Below are 20953 nucleotides of genomic sequence, written 5' to 3' on the forward strand. Positions count from 1 at the left end.
CAGTGAAGGTGGGAGTGCTAATATCTATCGGAGGTCTCTATTTCAGTTCTTGAGGAGAAATACCCAGAAATGGGATTGCTAAATCATATCCAGGTAGCTGATTAATTCAGTTCATCAAAGTAAGCACCATGTACAAAGTAAATCAGGGCTGCTGCTGTAGCGCAGCCTGTACAGGGCTCTGTCCATGGACGCTCTATGGATACCAGTGCCTCATTCAATAAGCTGAGAGGTACTTGTGATTAGCCTAATAATGCCCAGGAAAGGTACGGATGGGCTGGGTTTGGGAACAGAGTAAACTTCAGTTATTTAAGATAACCCATCTTCTTGGAACTAGACAGTGAACACATCATATGACAGAAGTCACCCGAGCTAGAGTTTGGTGAAACCTGGGTGCTCAGTTTTTTGCGATGTACAAGTTGGTTCTAGGCTCTGGTATCCTGAAGTAAAATGAAAAAGACAAAATTGGAACCATATTCTTTAAAATGACAGTGGCTTATCTCTTGGTGAAAACACCAGGAAGGAGACCTTAATCGTGTCCTAAGGAGTTAAATACAGATCCAAGTGACAGAGAACCTAGAGGATTATAGAAAATTCTTTACTGAGTCCCACTTTTTTCCCATTACACAAAGTCAGTTAAATATGTCTGAACAAGAAAGTTATAAAAATAGTAATTGTGCCCTACCCACTAATTATTTCCTTCTTTAGAATGGAGTTATAACAGAAGCAAGCAACATAATTAGCAAACTTCGTTACTGCTTTTCATTTATACGTTTACTTATTTATATCCTATCTAATTCCACAAAGGAGCTGAAGTGACTGTTGCTATTCACTTTAGGTAGCTTTATTAATAATTCATTACACAGGAGACCCCAGTTCCCTTGGAAATGAAATTTATGTTAATTTGAGTATTTTTGCCTCCAACATTTGACTTCTACAGTAAATCCAAATCTCTTAGGAAATAACAATTCAGAAGAGTATCCACGTTTTCCAAATCCCTCGCAAATTCCTCTGGAATACAACTGTATCCCAAGATGAGTTACACTCCCATGTCTGTTTGGGGTAGAGATCGAGGCTTTAAATAAAAGAACCCTAATAGGGCCGTCTGAGTGGCTCAGTGGGTTAAGCCTCTGCCTTCAGCTCAGGTCATGATCCCGGGGTCCTGGGATTGGACCTCATCGGGCTCTCTGCTCAGCGGGGAGCCTGCTTCCCCGTCTCTCTGCCTGCTGCTCTGCCTACTTGTGATCTCTGTCAAATAAATAAATAAAATCTTAAAAAAAAAAATAAATGACTAACAAATCCTACTATCAGGAATGATGGGAAACTAAAAATCAGTGTTCATGCTGGGAATTTCAGTGTTGGGAATTTAACAGTTCCCACACTGGTTTGTGTCCTCTGCCCGTTCCAGTCTTGACTTTGCTTCTAGGTTGGCAGATCACCCTGTTTGTGGTTCATTTTCAAGATCCTGGAAATTAGTTCTGAACGAGAGCATGATTCTCCCTAATTTGGTCTTAGTTCTGGTCTTATGTGTCCATCCCCCCACCTCCGCCCCATGTACTCCTATGAATGTTTAAGAAAAAGCACTTCCTTATGAACAGAACAAAAACATCTGACCTGTTTTGCAGTGATTAACCAACAGTACTAAGTTGGTCACTCGCAGGCATAACATACCACTGGAAACAAACTTCAGCAGGTAAAAACAACAGATTGGTGACAATCTTTTCTCGGGGCAATCGCTTAGAGGCTGGTTTGGTTTTGTTTTTAGTATGAAGGTACAGCATCATTTTGAGACTTAAGATCCAATGATAATGATTCTCTGTGCGGGTGTACGCACATTGAGTTTTGTGTATACTTGTATTTGTATATGCAGAGGAACAGGGTCAGAGACTATACCTCAGGGGTGGCAACATCTAAGAGTGGGGTGCGAGGTACGAAGGGGAGCTGTCACTTTCTGCTTCCTATACTTGTATCCTGTAAGACTGAGATTGTTTTGATGAGCAGGTATTACTGGGTTTGGTTTTGTTTTGTTTGTTTTGCTTTTTTAAAATTTAAATTCAGTTAATGAACATATAATGTCTTATTTATTTCAGGGGTATACAGGTATGTGATTCATAGGTCTTGCCCAACACCCAGCACTCACCACAACACATTACCTCCCCCGTGTCCATCACCCAGCCTTCCCATCCCCCCTCCCTTCCCTCCAGCAACCCTCAGTTTGTTTCCTAAGAATAAGTCTCTTATGGTTTTTCTCCCTTTCTGGTTTTGTCTTGTTTCATTTTTCCTTCTCTTCCCCTATGCTCCTCTGCCTTGTTTCTTAAATTTCATATATCAGTGAGAGCATATGATATTTGTCTTTCTCTGATTGCTTTATTTCAATTAGCATAATACCCTCTAGTTCCATCCATGTTGCTGCAAATGGCAAGATTTCATTTTTTTGATGGTGCATCATATTCCACTGTATATAGATATACCACATCTTCTTTATCCATTCATCTGTCAATGGCTCTCTCCATCATTTGGCTATTGTGGACATTGCTGCTATAAACATTGGGGTGCAGGTACCTTTTCAGATAACTACATTTGTATCTTTGGGGTAAATACCCAGTAGTGCAATTGCTGGATTGTAGGGTAGCTTTGTTGAACCTCCAGACTGTTTTCCAGAGTGGCTGCACCAGCTCGCATTCCCACCAACAATGTAGGGGGTTTCCCCTTTCTCCTCATCCTCACCAACACCTGTCATTTCCTGACTTGTTAATGTTTGTCATTGATGTGCAGTGGTATCTCATTGTGGTTTTGATTTGTGTTTCCCTGATGCCAAGTGATGTGGAACATTTTATTCCATGCATCATTTGTATCTCATCTTTGAAGAAATGTCTATTCATATTTTCTGCCCATTTCTTGACTGAGTTTTTTGTTCTTTGGCTGTGGAGTTTGATACATTCTTTATAGATTTTGGATACTAGCCCTTTATCTGATATGTCACTTGCAAATAACTTCTCCCATTCTGTCAGTTGTCTTTTGGTTTTGTCAACTGTTTCTTTCGCTGTGCAGAAGCTTTTTATCTTGATGAATTCCCAATAGTTAATTTTTACCTTTGTTTCCCTTGCCTTTGGAGATGAGATGTATCTAGCAGGAAGTTGCTGTGGCCAAGGTCGAATAGGTTGCTGCCTGTATTCTCCTGTAGGATTTTGATGGATTCCTGTCTCACATTTAGTTCTTGCATCCATTTTGAGTCTATTTTTCTATATGGTATAAGGAAATGGCCCACTTTCTTTCTTCTGCATGTTATGGCTGTCCAGTTTTCCCAACACCATGTGTTGAAGAGACTATCTTTTTTCGATTAGATACTCTTTCCGCCTTGGTCAAAGATTAGTTGACCATAGAGTCGAGAGTCCACTTCTGGGTTCTCTGTTGTGTTCCATTGATCTAGGTGTCTGTGTTTGTGCCAGTACCATGCTGTCTTAATGATTACAGCTTTGTAATAGAGTTTGAAATCCGGAATTGCGATGCTACCTGTTTTGGTTTTCTTTTTCAACATTCCTTTGGCTATTTGGGGTCTTTTCTGGTTCTATACAAATTTTAGGATTACTTGTTCCAGTTCTGTGAAAAAAGTTGATGGTATTTTGATAGGGACTGCATTGAATATGTAGATTGCTCTAAGTAGCATAGATGTTTTAATATTTGTTTTTCAAAAAAAAAAGTACTTGTTATTCCAATCTTGGGACACCTGGGTGGCTCAGTCATTTAAGCTGCTACCTTTGGCTCAGGGCATGATCCCAGGGTCCTGGGATCGAATCCTGCATCAGGCTCCTTGCTCGGCAGGGAGACTGCTTCTCTCTCCGCCTCTGCCTGCCACTCTGCCTGCTTGTGCACTCTCTTTCTTTCTCTCTCTCTCTGACAAATAAATAAATAAAATCTTAATAAATAAATAAATCTTTAAAAAAAAAGAATATTTGTTCTTCCAATCCATGAGCATGAAACCTTTTCCCATTTCTTTGTGTCTTCCTCAATTTCCTCAATTTCTTTCATGAGTGTTCTATAGTTTTCTGAATATGATCTTTTGTCTCTGGTTCGGTTTATTCCTAGGTATCCTATGGTTTTTGATGCCACTGTAAATGGGCAGCTCCTTAATTTCTCTTTATTCTGTCTCGTTGTTGGTGTACAGAGATGACACTGATTTCTGTGCATTGATTTTATATCCTGCCACTTTGGTGAATTCCTGTATCAGTTATAGCAATTTTGGTGTGGAGTCTTTTGGGTTTTCCACATAGAGTATCATGTCATCTGCAAAGAGTGAGAGTTTGACTTCTTCTTTGCCGATTCAGATGCCTTTTATTTCTTTTTGTTGTCTGATTGCTAAGGCAAGGACTTCTAGTCCTATGTTGAAAACAGCAATGGTAAGAGTAAACATCCCCACCATGTAACTGACCTTAGGGGGAAAGGTCTCAGTTTTTCCTTATTGAATTTTATTTGCTGTGGGTTTTTCATAGATGGCATTTATAGTATTGAGGTATGTACCCTCTAGACCTACACTGTCAGAGTTTTAAGAACATGGAATACTTCATGAATTTACGTGTTGTCCTTGCTCAGGTGCCATGCTAATCTTCTCTGTACCATTCCAGTTTTAGTATATGTGCTGCCAAAACAAACACATATTGTTGTTTTAATCAATAGCTTAGGAATAAAAATATGATTATTTCTAACAAGCATTCACATACTTAAGACAACAGGACTGTGAAACAATAGCACCACCACGGATTTGAAATCATTACATTTTTCACAGTGGTGTTTTTAAATTAATGATGTATATTTTAGGTTTTGTCCTAATAGATGAATGAAAATAAATAAAAAGAAAAAATTATCCAAGTAATTCTTATATATAAACCCTCTGATAACTTTGTATATCTTGGCTCAGGATTCTACAATTTAGTCCTGTCTCTGCTACTAGGAATGTAATCTTTTAATATTGTTACTTAAGATCCTGTATACAAATTATTCATTCAGTAGGCTTATTGAATGTCTTCTCCTTGTCAGCCCCTGGGCTGGATGCTGAGGATAGAGGTGGATAGACATGAATGTCCTTCAATTACACAAGCTAGCCTTTATTGCATGCTTTCCATGCTGTAAGCATGGTGCCTAGTGCTTTGTAAATATTACATCCTTTCGTCTTTATGTCACTTCTATACCATAGAAATATCATTAACCCCATTCTACAGATGAAAACACTTAGGCACAGATAGGTGACTTCAAGACTGCACAGCTAGGAACTAAGATAGTAGTTATTTGAATCCCAGAGGACTAAATCAGGCTCTGGCTCAACAGTCCATCCTTTTAAACCACCACTTCACATTGTCTTCCAGATCACAAGTTCTGTGTAATCTAGTAGAAGGAGTTTGACGAGTAAATATTTATTTTTGAAACTGAAACAACTTGGATTTTCAACAATAGGATGTATGTACAAAGTGGTCCATCCATAAAATGCAAGATTTGAGGGATGTTTAAAAAGATGATGTAGAGATTAGATTGATCCATTGACATAAAAGCAAATGGTCTTCATATTATTTTTTTTAAGATTTTATTTATTTATTTGAAAGACAGAGATCACAAGTAGGCAGAGAGGCAGGCAGAGAGAGAGAGAGAGAGGGAAGCAGGCTTCCTGCAGAGCAGGGAGCCCGATGCGGGGCTCGATGCCAGGGCCCTGAGATCATGACCCGAGCCGAAGGCAGCAGCCCAAACCACTGAGCCACCCAGGCGCTCCGGTCTTCATATTATTAAGTGGGAAAGTTACAACAGTACGTAGGCTACTAGTGGGTACCTGGTTGGCTCAGTCGGTGGAGCATGTCGCTCTTGATCTTGATCTTAAGTTTGAGCCTCATGTAGGGCGTCGTGATTATTTAACAAAATAAAAGAAACAGACTCCTAAGCATTTTAGGTCAGAACATTGGGGAGCACATCACCGGTCACTGCAGTTTCCCCCGCTGAGGTGGATAAGGCTTCTCCCAGTCTGCTCACCACAGAGACCCAGGCAGCCACCACCAGTGAATCCCAGGTGGCCGTGGAGGTGACTCCTCTTTGTCTTTTGAGTATTTGCTCTTTGATTCCACTGCCAGAATCCACTCACCATGTATTTTCCCTTGATTTCTCTCAGTAACTCTTACATTCTTCTCTTGTCTAAGCTCTTTGTCTACCCTTTCTTTACACTCTTCTCATCTCTGCACTTATATACTGGACCCTGGTTTTCTACTGCAATTTTCTTCCACATCATCACTTTTTGCTTTTCTGTTAGTTCACTTCCATAAGCAAATATGTTCTATTATATACAGTCATGTTTTTAAAGGTTTTCTCTAGATCCTATATTCCTCTCCAGCTACTGTCCTTTACGGCACATCTCCTGGAGAAAGCTGTAGATAGTGTTGGTTTGTACTTTCTCCCTCTCCTAACTCCCCTACAGCTCCTTCCAGCATGCCTTGCCATCCACCCTACAGTGTAACTGGGCACATCTGGTCTCCTTGATCTCCTTGTTGAAGTCAGTCATCAGTTCTTAGGCCTTGTGTTACTTAAACTCCCCGAAGCCTGTGAGATTGTGGAGACTCTGGTCTTCCTTAGCTCCTTTCTTCCCCTGGCTTCTAGGATACCAGAGTCTCCTGGTTTTCCTCTCCTCTCTCTCACCACATCCTCTTAGCCTCTTCTGGGGGTGGCCATTCTGGCTCACCACTTCTCTTCCCTGTCTCCATTCATTCCTCATGTGTTGCCATCCATCCCATTCCCAACGGGGAACTTGTTGGCCTACATATGATGTTAATGATATTAATGATATTAACATCATATGTAGGCCAACAAGTTCCCAGTTGTTAACCCTGGGTTCAGTCTTTCCCCTAAATTCCAGACTCGTATATACTATTGTTTACTTGAGTGTCTAAGAGGCATCTCACGCTTCACACGTGCAACACAGAGCACTTGATTTCCATGCTGTGGCTGAGACTGCTTGCTGCCCGCCAAGAACCATCTTCCCCTTCTTTTGCTGTAATGCTAGTAACTTCTACTGGGCCTATGGCCACTCAGGATAAAGTCAACGTGGCTTACATTTCTCACTCAGGATAAGGTCAACGTGGCTTACATTTCTCAGTCTCTTGTATAGTGTGTTCTAGCCAATAAAACATAATTGGAAGTACTTTGTAGCCACCTCTGGGAAATACTCACTTATTGTACCATATTTAAAAACTACACTTTAAGGCAGTTTACCGTAAGACACACATTCCTGGCCCCTTTGTTTACCTTTCCTCCATTCTGCGGCCTAGAAGACAAACACAATGGTTGGAGCTCTAGTGTCTGTCTTGGGTAAGGAAGATGAGGACAACATTCCAGTGCTAGCTGAGTGGTAAGTTGAAAATGTGTCTGAGGGTCCCTGAGCTGTCACATCAGTCCTAGACTACCTGCGTCCAGGCTTCCTGCCATGATGGAGAAGTGAAGACCTCCCTTGTTCAAGCCAGTGTCACTGTGCCCCACAGCTGAATCTGTTCCTACCCAATACCTTCGCCTGTGTATTCCATATTGTATCTTTGGTCTATCAGAGAACAGCCCTCCTTTCACATACTAAGCAATTTGGAATAGTTGGGAAGTCAAGGAAAACTTTCTTATATATTCATCACTAAATGTGTAAAGTTAGTAGAAAAGATTTGCTTTTACACCAATTTATTCACCAAATACATTTTCTAGAATATATTTGTATCTAATGAAGATTTATACTGCCTTTTTCTCAGGTTATTTGGAATGAGTTCTAATAAAAATGCATTTATGCGCTGAGATTATATTCCCCTCCCAATGGATGATTGTCATCATCTGATATTTTGTGCTGGCGTGCATGCTTTCATATGACAGGCCTGAAATAAAGCACATTCTTCCTGATGCATGTCATGTCCTAATAGGAATTGTTTCAGGCTAGGGTATCTTGAACCCTTTAAGAAGGCTAGGTTAAGTTAGTTTATGGTAAAAGCTCAACACGAATTTATTGAATGAATGAGTAAATAAATAAAGGGTATGTTCGCCTATAATTCTTCAGCTCTACAGAGTTATAAGGGTAATTTTAAACAAGCTCACAAATTCTTTGCCACTCCTCTGCCTCTGAATCCATATGGGTGAGCCTTGGTGACTGGCTTCTGTCAGACAGAATGCGGTGAAGAGGACAATGAGTGTCTACCAAGTCTAAGTTTCAGTGTAATCCAGGTGACCAAAGAATGTGCTCAGGACAGGAACAAAGCAAGCGTAAAGAAAATGATAGCCTCATTAACCTGAGGCAATGCTGTGTTGACTGAAAAGCATTAGGTGATGAAGTTTGTAAAAAGGGGATCTATATCATCACTTCTTCAATGTTTTCTTGGGAAGAAGGACTACCCATATAGATTCTCTAAACCAAAATATGCCTAGACTGGAGAAAGCAATCTAATGTAATTCCATTTCAGCACACTTCCTCAGGTGGGAAATTCTTGCACAAACGGATGATATATTTGACAAATACAGCACCTGGTATAAATCAATACAGGGTCTTCTGTCTTATAAGTCGATCTGTGAATTTGGTTAGCATTTATTTGTGCATCTAAACCGGATCATTTCAGAGAAAGCTTTTAGGATCAATTTCCTAGACCACCGAAGACTGTGGGCGTCTCCACCAAGGTAATGATACCTAATAGGATTCTAGAGGAAGCTGCTAGCTAATTTTGTTCTTTCTTTGATCCAAGTTTCACTGTAGCAAGAAAGAGTGTCTAATTAGAAGAGGCTCCAAACATTAGTCCTCATCTGGATGATTGCCAGACCCAGTGTCGGGGAGGCCATTTCCTTCCACAGTAGGACGAATCTACTGACTTCAGCTTTGTGCTTGTAACTTGGAAACCTCATACTTTCAATTCTCCTTAAATGCAAGCGTATCACGCTGGTGAGTTTGGGGTTATATGCCCAGTTTGAGCAGCTTCATCTAAAAGTCATCTGGAAAACGAAATATGACAGCCATCTACTCTGTAAGAAGCTTTCGATTCAGAAGAGGGAGATATCATTAATTAAATGGCATTTTTATCCTAGTGACGAGACATTCTTTGATCATTTTATTAATGGTGTCAGAGAAATAGAGCACATCTTAGAATGCAATAGTAAAATGAGGAAGCATTTTACTACAGGGAGGGATCATTACCTGTCACTCAGGATCTTCCATTACATCTTCTCCCTTCCCCCCACAGCCTGTAGTCTGTTCTTCTTTGCCCCTTTCAGCTCACTCGATAGACCAATAAAAGGACATCATCACTATATTCAAGTTGCCTAAGAATCATCAGATTCCTTTATGAAAATTGTAACTGTTTAAAGTCATTTAGCAAGCACACACTATATAAGTTTTTTTGTTATTAAGGTGACAACATTATGCAATTTTAGGTTTTAAATTTTAGGCCAAAGGGTTCATTGGGATTTAGCAATGAGTGTTTTTGACTATCTGCAAAAAAAATCATTAATGTTAAGAGGATATGTATTTTTCTCCTTCACCTTCTGTTTTGCTCTTTATTTTTGTAAAAGGAGGAAATGAACTGGCATATATTTTTATGAATACAAAAAGGAAAACCTTTTGAGGGGAAACGGCTGCTTTCTGAATCTCTTATAACAGATTGAAATTTATGAGCATTGAATACATTAGTGCTGAAAAATACTCAGAATGTCATACCCAAGTACCACTTGTGGGTGGCCGCTTATGAACTGAGGCACTTCAGTGATGTTCTTATATCCTATCATGAACTATATGAACGGAGTCACGCAGATTTAAAGAATAAATACTCTTCTAGGGGAAAATGAGAATCTAAAAAGATATATATTTTTTAACCCTGGTAGGTTCAGAAGATAAGCCTTTTCCCTAATTATAAAACATCCCAATAAAGAAAAGTTTTGCTATTTTGACTCCTTAGTGAATATTTAAAGGCATTTCGGAGGTCCCCATCTTTAGGGTTAACAACATGTAGTGCGATAAGCTCTGTCACAGGGGATGCTCTTAAAAGAAACCCTGGCAGTCTTCTTTCCATGAACATGTTTGTTTCACATTTTCCACCTGTCAAATTTCTTGTTTTTCCGGTGGCTCCTGTGCTATTGCCTGCCTCTCCTTTCTCCTTCGAACTATTCAGGAGATTGAATTCTGCACAAATTGTTTTCAGTGACTGTCAGGGAGATGCTTCATAAATTGTCTTTAAAGCCTGCACACACACCTCCTCCACTCCACAGGTGCTGGCCTGGACGGGGAGAGCCTATACTCCTCCACAGCGACTCTGGGAGAGCACTGTGTGGGAGCTCTCACCCAGCACCACACTCAAGGTCTCTGCCCTGGCCAGCCCCACTCTGTTAATGGGAGCCCCCCAGCTCTAAGCTGCCCTTGCCTCAGGGCCAGGGATGAGGGTTCTTAATCCCCAAGTTCAGAGCTGCCATCAGCAGACTGGCAGCCAGCAACAGAGACCACTGCCCTAAAGATTCGTATCTTTAGGACCTCAGAACGTTACCTGCCTTGCTTTAATGGAAAAGTATCTAATAAAGTCGATGGTAAAGAAAAACTTCATAAATAAATCTCTACCCTCCTTTCCAATAATTTCCTTTAAAAAAAATGAAAGAGACAGTATCAGCAAGGGAAAAAGAAAAACCTCTCCGTTTTGTTTTTATACCTTACTTGGTTCCCACATGATTTAAAGTGATTTGCCAGAAAATATAAAACTATAATGAGAGTGCATACATTTATTTTTTTTTAAAGATTTTATTTATTTGACAGATAGAGATCACAAGTAGGCAAAGAGGCAGGCAGAGAGAGAGGGGAAGCAGTCTCCCTGCTGAGCAGAGAGCCTGATCCAAGGACTGGATCCCAGGACCCTGAGATCATGACCTGAGCAGAAGGCAAAGGCTTAACTCACTGAGCCACCCAGTGGGTTTAAATGTATGCACCCTGAGAGTGTGTACATTTAGAAGTAAAAGAGGACGGCTTTTACTGGGTGGCTCAGTGGGATAAAACTGCTGCCTTCTGCTCAGATCATGATCCTAGGGTCCTAGGGTCCTAGGATCAGGCCCTGCATCGGGCTCTCTGCTCAGCAGGAACCCTGCTTCCGCATCTCTCTCTCTCTCTGCCTGCCTCTCTGCCTACTTGGGATCTGTCAAATAAAATTTAAAAAATAAAATAAATAAAAGTGAAAGAGGACAAAAAACAAGGGTGGGAACATAAACTAGGGCCAGGAACAAGGCTTAAAAAAAAAGTATAAAATAATGACCTCTGCTCTGGGTGGGTCACAGTTTGTCTAAACTGTCTTGTAGCCCTCTATCAGCTAATGGCATCACCCCACTCAGCTTGTGAGCATTTTTTGGGGGGGGAGGTGGAGAGGTCAGGGTGAGGGGATGAAAACACAGGGGAGTCTGGCCAACTCACTTTTCATTTGGCTTCACGTAGGAGTAGATTTTAACATATCTTGAATAGGAAACGCCCTAGACTGTGTGTTATTAAAACAATCCTCCTCAAATATTGTTCTTCTGAGACAAAGCGCTCATAAATATTGGAAGGCATTGAATTCAGAATCGAGGCAGGCTTGCTTGCCAAGAAGAGAACCTTAAAGATGTATAAAGCTCCTCTGTGTCTCTCCTCTCCCTCAGCATCAGACAGCTCAGAAGATTGATCTGTTCTCTCTTTCTGCGTTGCTTCACGTCCCCCATTCCTGAAACCATTTTAATCTGGCTTCCACCCCACCACGTCACTGAGGCTGATCCTGCCAAGGTCCCCAAAGCATTTTGCAGCTCCGATTTTATTTAGGTCTCAGCAGCATCTGGAAGTTGACTTCTCTGTCCTTCTTAAAATATTCTGTGGCCTGGGTGTTAACGCCATACTTGGTGGCTATCTCCCTGTTTGCCGGTCATTCCTTCCACCTGTCCTCTGCCCACCTCTCCTTTTCCACTTGCCTCTTCAAAGTTGGTCTTCCTTGGAATTCTGTTCTAGTGCAGAGAGGAACTCCAGATCTGAGAGAGCCCACAGCAGGGTTGCTGTCTTAGAGATTAGTTAAAAAACAAAACAAAACAAAAAAACTCATCTCTATATCCCTTAGTGTAGAAGTTCATCCAGTTCTAGTTCACTGAATAACAGCAATGGTGGAGAGGGTACATTGCCTTGCTCAATCACGGTTCGACATTCCCTCTGGTTCCTTTCCTTGACTGCAGAGGCGAGGTAGGAAACCTGGTTTCCTCACTCCCTTGCAGCTAAAGCCTCAAAGGAGATGGAAGTTTCATCCGTCAGAGGTCCTCATGTGACAGCTGAATTTGAAACTGATCTAGGTGGAAAGCGAAGCGGCTGGCGTATCTGAGTCATGCACTTAGCGGTATGAGGACCCTGCAGATAGTACGGGGCTCTGGAGCAATTCTGGTGGACTTCCCAATGCCTGGAGCGCAGTGAGGGTAGCAGGGTCATTAGTGCTATGATTTGGGTGCCAGCCTCCTGATCCCCAGCAGTTTCCCCATGGGCTTGTCACACAAAACAATTGTCCAAGGCTTAGCAAAGAAGATTAGGGAGTGTCTTTCAGGGAGTTTCTGGGTATTCTCTACAGGTGGCTTTCAGGAATTTTCTGATTCTATACAGATGTGCACCTTTAATTTTCTACTAACAAGGCTATTTTACAACTCTAAGGTAGAAATTTACTTGTAGCCAACTAAAGAAATGCAAATACACTTGTTCATAGCAAAGCAAATTACTTTTTTTCTGGTAGATAGAGAATTGAATTTGCCCCTAAGAAAAGGTAGTCCCAAACATTTTTTTGAATTGCTCTAAAACTACCTAATATGGGGGCCCCTAGGCATATGTGGTTATTGAGCACTCACAGTGTGGCAAGTTTGAATTGAGATAGGTTTTAAGTGTAAAATACACGCCAGAATTCAAAACCTCAATATAAAAAGTATGTAAAATAGCTTGCTTTATTCATTGTTTGTATGGATCATACATTGAAACAATAATTTGGATATAATGAACTAAAAAAATGTCAAAATGAATTTCATCTACTTATTTTTACTTTAACACGGCTCCTCGAAGATGCTCATGTTACGGCTGTTGGGCAGTCCTGTCAATTTCAACCAGGTTCCGCCCTCTCAGCCAGATGAGTTCAGCATCCCTAATTGTATGTATTTATATACACACATATGTCTACATGTGTATGTGTCTCTCAATTCTCTTTTGAACCAGATAGAACCTGGCAGATGTTCTGTCATTAATGAATGCATTGAATAGAAATATTTGACACAAGTCATTTTATATTTGCAGGAGAATCTCAGTTTTAACATTTTACTCTTTAGCAACCAATTCTACAGAGTTGCTCCAACAGGCCTGATCTAAGTATGTTCTTCCAGCCCTCCTCGTGATTTTGTAAGGACCAAATTCCCTTCTGAAAGAGTGAAGATGGTTTTCATCACCTGCTACAGCCCCCTGATACAATAGCTAAAAATGGAGGGTTTACTAGGTTCTGCATACTGTCTGAAACACTTTGCAGATGACCTCATTTCATCTTCAGTAACAACTCAGAGGCAGGCAACATACTCTCCATTTTACAAACGGGGACACTGAGACTTGATGAAACTTGCCCCACATGACCAGCGGGGAGGTGGTAGTTGATTCGCACTCCAGCAGAATTGATCCCCAAGTCCTCCTCCAGGACCACTATGCCACTCTCTCTTTTCTTTCTGGTATGACAGAGAAACCAGAGGCTTCAGTCATGCCCTCACTTCTTCTGCCTCTTCTGCTCCCAGGCCTTTGATCCCAATGTCTGGTTTTGAGAAGCCTGGGCAGCTCTTCCAGACTCTCCCCGCTGGGGAGGTGGAATGACACGCCCTTTCCCCCTGCAGCAGAGCAGTAACGCCGGTAGGTTTTCCTCGTGGAACTGCACTAGAAGTACAGAACTCTGACCATCACAGACCATCATAGCTTGCTTAAGAGGCTCTCTGCCATCCTTGGCAAAGATGGAGAACAAGTATACCGTAGCAACTGTATTTAAGAGCTTATTGTGTGTCACATGCTGCACTGGGCAATTTCTATACATTCTCTTTAATTCATTCAGGAACTCAGTAAGGTGGGGGGTACCCCTATTTTAAAGAGGAGTAATCTGGGTTCCGGTTAATTATGGAAGTGCTGGGATTCCCTTGATAATCACTGAACACTTCTCTGCTTATGGGCTACAGATGAGAGAAATTTTAGACATTACAGTTGAACAATGCTGGGGGTGGGGTTAGGGTTGCCAACACCACACCATTCGAAATCCACGTATGACTTTGGGATCCCCAAAAACTTAACTGCTAATCCCCACTATTGACAGAAGGAAGACTTATTGATTACAGGAAGAGTTGATTAACACATATTATGTATGTCAGATTATATACTATATATTTTTTAACATTTTGAGAGAGAGGGAGAGAGTGTGAGAGAGAGCATGAGCTAGGGGAGGGGTCGAGGGAGAGGGAGAAGCAGACTCCCCTGCTGAGCAGGGATTCCCCAAGCAGGCTCAATTCCAGGACCCCAATATCATGACCTAAGCTGAAGGCAACCACTTAACTGACTGAGCCACCCAGGTGCCCCGACTATACACACTACTCTTAAAATAAGCTAGAAATTTTGTTAAAATACATTTACAGTACTGTGCTATATGAAACCCTCATACAAGTGAACCTGTGCAATTCAAATTCATGTTCTTCAAGGGTCAACCATATAGTAACATATAGTAAAATACCATTTAAAAAGCTTGTATCAATAATGAACAAATCTATGCTATTAATTGTCCACACGTAACGAGTAAGAAACATGCTTAAGAAAGGAGAATAGCAAAAATATTATGTACTTTCCTTCCATTATTAATGCTATTTTAAAAGCTTAAAATGGGCAGGCAACTCAATATTTTCCAGCATGCACCACGTTTGCTTTTAATTCATTAGCTGTCTCTTCTTACTGTCTGCTTTCTTGCTATGGTCTACATTTTACACCAGTGCCGCAAAGATATCCGAAAGGATTATTCTGCCCCACTTCAGACCCAGGAAATAGAACTGGTATGAATTATTAATAGTGTTGGCTTTCTAGTGCTTTAATTCCACCTCTTTGTATCAAGAAGGATATTAGTTAAATGGAATTTTTCTTATCATGCCAGGAGCTTACTACATTTTGTAGGAAATACTAAATGACTTGAGTAATAGAAGAGACCGTCCTATGTTGATTTTCACTTATACTTACAATGGATTCTCCATACATTGCACTCCCTATATCCTTGTCAGTGATCAGTTAATAGGGCAATTTTTACACTGGGCTCTTCAGAGCCCCTGGGTTTCCCCAGAGGTGCTCCAGGTAGAGCTGGGAAATGGAGGCCTGAGGGGGAGTTTCTGCACCTCACCTCCAACCATTCCCTTGCTTCAGAGAAGCACGCACTTCTACAAGCATCAAGCTTTCAGGAAAGATTATGTTGGAAGGGATTCTTCTTTTTAAAAAGTTTAAAAAGCCTGACTACAACTACGACAGTAGGCGTTTGCACATCTTTGGAATACTAAGAATACTAAGAATAATGTCTAATTTTGTACATCTGAGGATATACAACCAGCTGTGCCCTGAACTTAAATGGTGGTAGGTTGTGTGACTGGGTATACGGGATGGACTTGGACCTCCGGGGGTGTTCTAATAGTCACTCAGCACTCTGGGTGAAGTCTGTCACCATGCTTTCTTATGTAATGAGTAAACTTAAAATCATAAGAATTCTGAGGCTGGCAAAAATAGGGGAACAGATTCCACAAATAATCGTGGTTCATGTGCTTATATGCAGGTTATTAGGTCAGACCCACAGACCTTCAGCTTCCTCTAAGCTTCCTCTAAGAGGATGAATATAGTCATTACTCATGTTATTTCATAGGGACTGCCATGAATTTTTTTTTTTTAGATTTTTTCTTTATTTATCTGACAGAGATCACAAGTAGGCAGAGAGGCAGGCAGAGAGAGAGGAGGAAGCAGGCTCTCTGCGTTGCAGGGAGCCTGTTGTGGGGCTCGATCCCAGGACCCTGGGATCATGACCTGAGCCGAAGGCAGAGGCCCAACCCACTGAGCCACCCAGGTGCCCCCTGCCATGAATTTTTATCATTTTTCTGTAATAAGAGCAACTCTGTTTACCTTTCAAAGCGTGTTAAAAATGGGAGTGTTTTGTTTCATGTGAGATAAAGTCAGAGTTAAAAGGTCGTGCCCAGGGCTCCCTTCTGTGTATGGACTGTAGAACACCTGAGAAATGCCCCCCTTTCTCACGCATGGAATCTCTAGACTGGAAGAAGGTAGGCAGAGGACTAAGGGATTCATTCAGTACATACCGTATTTATTGACTGCCCACTGTCCTCAGGCACCATGCGAGATGTTGGGGAGGCAACAGTGAGTCAGACTCATACCCTGCCTTCTTAGAATTTGCATTCTAATGTGGAAGAGGCATATAGTGAACACATCAAGAATTACATAGACATAGCAATTACAGAATGTGATCATTCCCATGATACACATCATAGTTGGGGGCAGGGTCCTTTTTAGATAGGGGCAGTCAGCAAAGGGTCTCTGGGAGGGTAGAAACCTGAGTGCATTTTAGAAGGCCACAGCTGGCCTCTTTGCTGGCTGCTGAGGCCATAAATGTGTGGCGTTTACTATACTTGATAGAATATGTGTGCCATCTGCACCGAAGAGTCAAAGTGCCCTGGAAACCCTGAGGGGACCCATAGTTGGTGCCTGCCTGAGCAGGAATGGAAAAACACAACACAGTTAATTTATTAAATGACTAGATTTTTCCTTGGTCATCTTACATTCATCAGCACCATGTTTTATTCATTTTCTTTTGCACAAAGATGGCCTAGAGAATACTTAACTACATGCAAGATTCTTGTCTTTTGCCATTCCACACAGAAATTCTTATAGCTATGTATAATCCTCATCAAACATGTAAAAGATGCATCCATAATGAAATTTTCTCTTCTATTATTACTTTATTGGTTTTTTTGTTGTTGTTTTTAAGATTTTATTTATTTATTTGACAGAGAGATCACAAGTAGGCAGGGAAGCAGGCAGAGAGAGGGAGGAGGAAGTGGGCTCTCGATGTGGGGCTCGATCCGAGGACCCTGGGATCATGACTTGAGCCGAAGGCAGAGGCTTAACCCACTGAGCCACCCAGGTGCCCCTATTATTATTTTATTGTTAAGGACAACATGATTTAGGTAAAAAAAAACTTTATAGAAATTAGTTTCATTTGCAAAAACTCTTTGTATAGCATTTAAAATATATTAGATTGAAGGGAGAACATATGACTATCAAGTAACATGACTCCTGTAGAGTTTCCACTTAACATCTTATCCTTCCATTTTTATTAGTTGGACTGTCTTATTTTGTTTTTTTTTTTAAAGCCTTATCAGTGGATCATATTTCTTAAATAGAAATACCTGAAAGATATATACACACAAAGCAGACTTAGATTTACAGCAGAAATAGGAGACTTCAGTGTCGCTCAAGCAAATGTCATTCACTCGTCCTTCCAACCATCCATCAGTATTTGTTCAGTCTACTAACCTAATAGGTAAAATATGCTGGAGCCAGAGCCACGTATGGCCCTGTCCCTGAGTGAACAGTGTTTATGATTTTTTCTTTGCAGACTAAGGCAACTCTCTTGAAGGTATGGAAATAGCTAGAATGTGGCTTGATAGTCTATAGTAAAGAGTTTGAAATTATCCAACCAAGGTGATAAAAATGGATGAACAGAACAAATTCTGGAGAACTACATAGGGTGGCTTACCTATAAACCCCAAAAGAAAACTATTCTACTAACGAACTTGAGTAAGGCATCTGATTACAATGAAGACATCACTATTTTCCCTATATTCTAGTTTAAAAACATGACAATTAAAAAGCATCTTGTTCAGGGGCGCCTGGGTGGCTCAGTGGGTTAAGCCGCTGCCTTCGGCTCAGGTCATGATCCCAGGGTCCTCGGATCAAGCCCCGCATCTGGCTCTCTGCTCAGCAGGGAGCCTGCTTCCTCCTCTCTCTCTGCCTGCTGCTCTGCCTGCTTGTGATCTCTGTCAAATAAATAAATAAAATCTTTTTTAAAAAAAAGCATCTTGTTCAAAATAGCAAGAAAAATAGAACATATTTAAGTATTATCAGGAAATAGGACTTTAATCAAGTAAACTGTAAAATTTTTATGAGGAACATAAAGACTTGAACAAAAGCAGGGAAAATTGTTACTCTTGATGACAAGATTAAATGTTAGAATGCCACTTCTTTCTGAATTACTTTAAGACTTAAAGGAGGGGCACCTAGGTGGCTCAGCAGGTTAAGCCACTGCCTTGGGCTCAAGTCAAGATCAAATCCCATATCAGGCTTCCCCTGCTCTGCGGGGAGTCTGTTCCCCCTCTCCCTCTGCCTGCCATTTCCCCTGCTTGTGCTGTCTCTCTCTCTCTCTCTCTCTCAAATAAATAAATAAAATCTTTAAGATTTAAAAGGGATTTGCGGGGCGCCTGGGTGGCTCAGTGGGTTAAGCCGCTGCCTTCGGCTCAGGTCATGATCTCAGGTCCTGGGATCGAGTCCCACATCGGGCTCTCTGCTCAGCAGGGGCCTGCTTCCTTCCCTTCCCCTCTCTCTGCCTGCCTCTCTGCCTACTGTGATCTCTCTCTGTCAAATAAATAAATAAAATCTTTAAAAAAAAAAAAAAGGGATTTGAAGGGATTAGACAAAAGTATGCTAAAATCTAGTAGACCTCTAGATAAACAAGGACAATTAGAATTATTAAGTTAAGGGGTGGGGAAGTGTAGGGACTGGACTGCTGAGCATTAATATATATTCTAAGGCTATAAGAATTAAGATGGTTTAATGCTGGTTTAGGGATTCACCAAAGGCATCAATGGATTTAAATAGAATGTCTAGAAAAATATTCAGGCACGTACACAGATTTAATCTATGATTATAGTTGCTCTCGGGAAAATGGCTAAGCATTCAAAATTAAGGCCTCTTTTTTATACCATGCAATCATATAATTCCAGATGGATTAAAGATTGAAATATAAAGAATAAAGTCATATTTTCAATTCAAGATGTTACATTTGGAACATATGCATTTACTTCTGCTCCCACCTAAACCCCACTTAAGTATGAGTAAAATTGATTTTTTTTAAAGGTTTAAACACCCACAGGAATGAAAAATGGGAGAGAAAGCTACAAAAATTTGAAAAACAAGGCAACAAAACTTCAGAAATCAGACCAGCTAGTGACTTGAGTGGGAAGGGTCCAGTGGGAGGAGCAGAGATATGGCCCTTTCAACACAGTGGAAACCCCCCAAGACTCAGGCCACTGGACGGGAGCAGAAAAGTGGGGTCAATTATACAAGGATTTAAATTTGTTAATAAGGTATTCTACCTCCTACACTATGAAGTTGCTTCCCTGCCCACCTAGGTGGAAGCCAGAGTTTCATGCTCTAGAGAGGGTCTTCTAGGAACAGCTGAAAACAGGTATTCAGTGAAAGTTACACAGTGAATATTGAGGCCTTACCCTTCTTCCCAAAACATACACAGCCAAATTGATGGATTCTAGGTGGGATGTTAGACACACCTTCCCTGAAGATTTGCCCAGACCAAGAGAAGAGATACAAAGATATCAAAATTGGAGGCTTCCCCCATAAAATGGTTTATTGACCTCTCTCTAGTAAACCTAAGACCACAGCTCTGCCTCTGGCTTAAGAGAAGTCCATTCTAGATTGGGGGATGGGGAGTCCTGCCTTCCATTGTTCACTCTAGGAAACATCTGCTGAATTGTTAACTCTGCCTCTAAGATGGGATGTCCCTGTGGAGAAGCCTTTGGCCCAAGCAAGCACTGATCCTTGGCCCCACTGGTCCCACTATGCTTGTAGGACAGATGTCCTGCAATGCAGGCAGCATGTACACTGCTCCTGGCCATCTGGTCACCCTCAGGGGCTCTCCCTGCTCTTCAGCAAGAACTTCCATAGCAATTATTTACACCTTTTCACTCTAATTCCTCAACCCTAAACCTCAACTTTAATCTCTTACTTTACTAAGAAATGGAGGCTGTCTTATGCCAATATCTCTTCATATCCAAGTTACTCTCATTTTCTTGACTCCTCTTATGTACAGAGAAGATGTGGCCTCTTCTCTAAACCTAAGGAGCCTACTTAACGATCCTGTTTCTTCCAACCTGCCCTGGAGCCTTGTCCAACCAATTACCTCTTGTCTTGCATCTTCAATTAATTCCCTCTGTCCACTTGTGAGACTGTGTGCAGTAGCACTGAGATGAGCCACTCAGCCTCCCTTTCAAAACTGAAGGACTTATTCTCCAGATACTGGGAGTGCTGGTGGAAGGTGGCCCTCAGCCATCAGCCCACTTCAGGAGTTGCCTCGGTGGAACGAAGTCACCATACTGTCACAACTCCTTCTCTGGGCAGCTCTTCTTTAATGACTGGCTCATGGTGGGAGCGGGAGATGGGGTGGATATTAAGACCCTGCCCTCTCACTGTAAATTGGGACAACAGTGAAGGGTCTTCCCTGCTTCAGAATTCCTCATGTGTTGGCTGAGGTCTTCAATGAAACTGCATCTCACCCAGCCTCTCCCTCAGTCCAATTCTGTCTATTGTCCTTGCCTCCCACAGTTCTTGAACCTGAGAGCATCTCTACAAGCTAGTGGCCATCTCAGAGTCTGTATCCCAGGCTCCCCTCTCTATGACAGCAAGTCTGTAAGTCATGGACATTTAATTAAAAAGTTTGATAGGGAGTAGCAAATTGCCCTTTCGAAAGGCTGTACAAATTTGTATTCCTATCAACAATCCAGAAAAGTGCCTCTTTTCCCACACCTTAACTGTCACTATTGGATATCAAATTTTCAAATATTTGCCATTCCCTAAGTAACAGATGGTATCTCCTTCTTGCTTGAT

At 41.4% G+C, this 20953-nt stretch overlaps 1 protein-coding gene and 1 non-coding gene across 3 annotated transcripts in view; one reads left to right on the forward strand and one right to left on the reverse strand.

The window, feature by feature from the left end:
* ACYP2 (acylphosphatase 2) overlaps positions 1 to 20953 on the forward strand; it is a 176936-nt gene that overhangs the window by 147709 nt on the left and 8274 nt on the right. The gene's annotated exons all lie outside the window — the stretch shown is intronic.
* Positions 4543 to 4649, reverse strand: LOC123391417. The gene has a single exon (XR_006606100.1). It is a non-coding gene; the product is annotated as a U6 spliceosomal RNA (small nuclear RNA).

Source organism: Mustela putorius, unplaced genomic scaffold, assembly GCF_011764305.1.
Source record: "Mustela putorius furo isolate JIRA1106 unplaced genomic scaffold, ASM1176430v1.1 tig00000224_pilon_pilon_pilon, whole genome shotgun sequence".
NCBI lineage: Eukaryota > Metazoa > Chordata > Mammalia > Carnivora > Mustelidae > Mustela > Mustela putorius.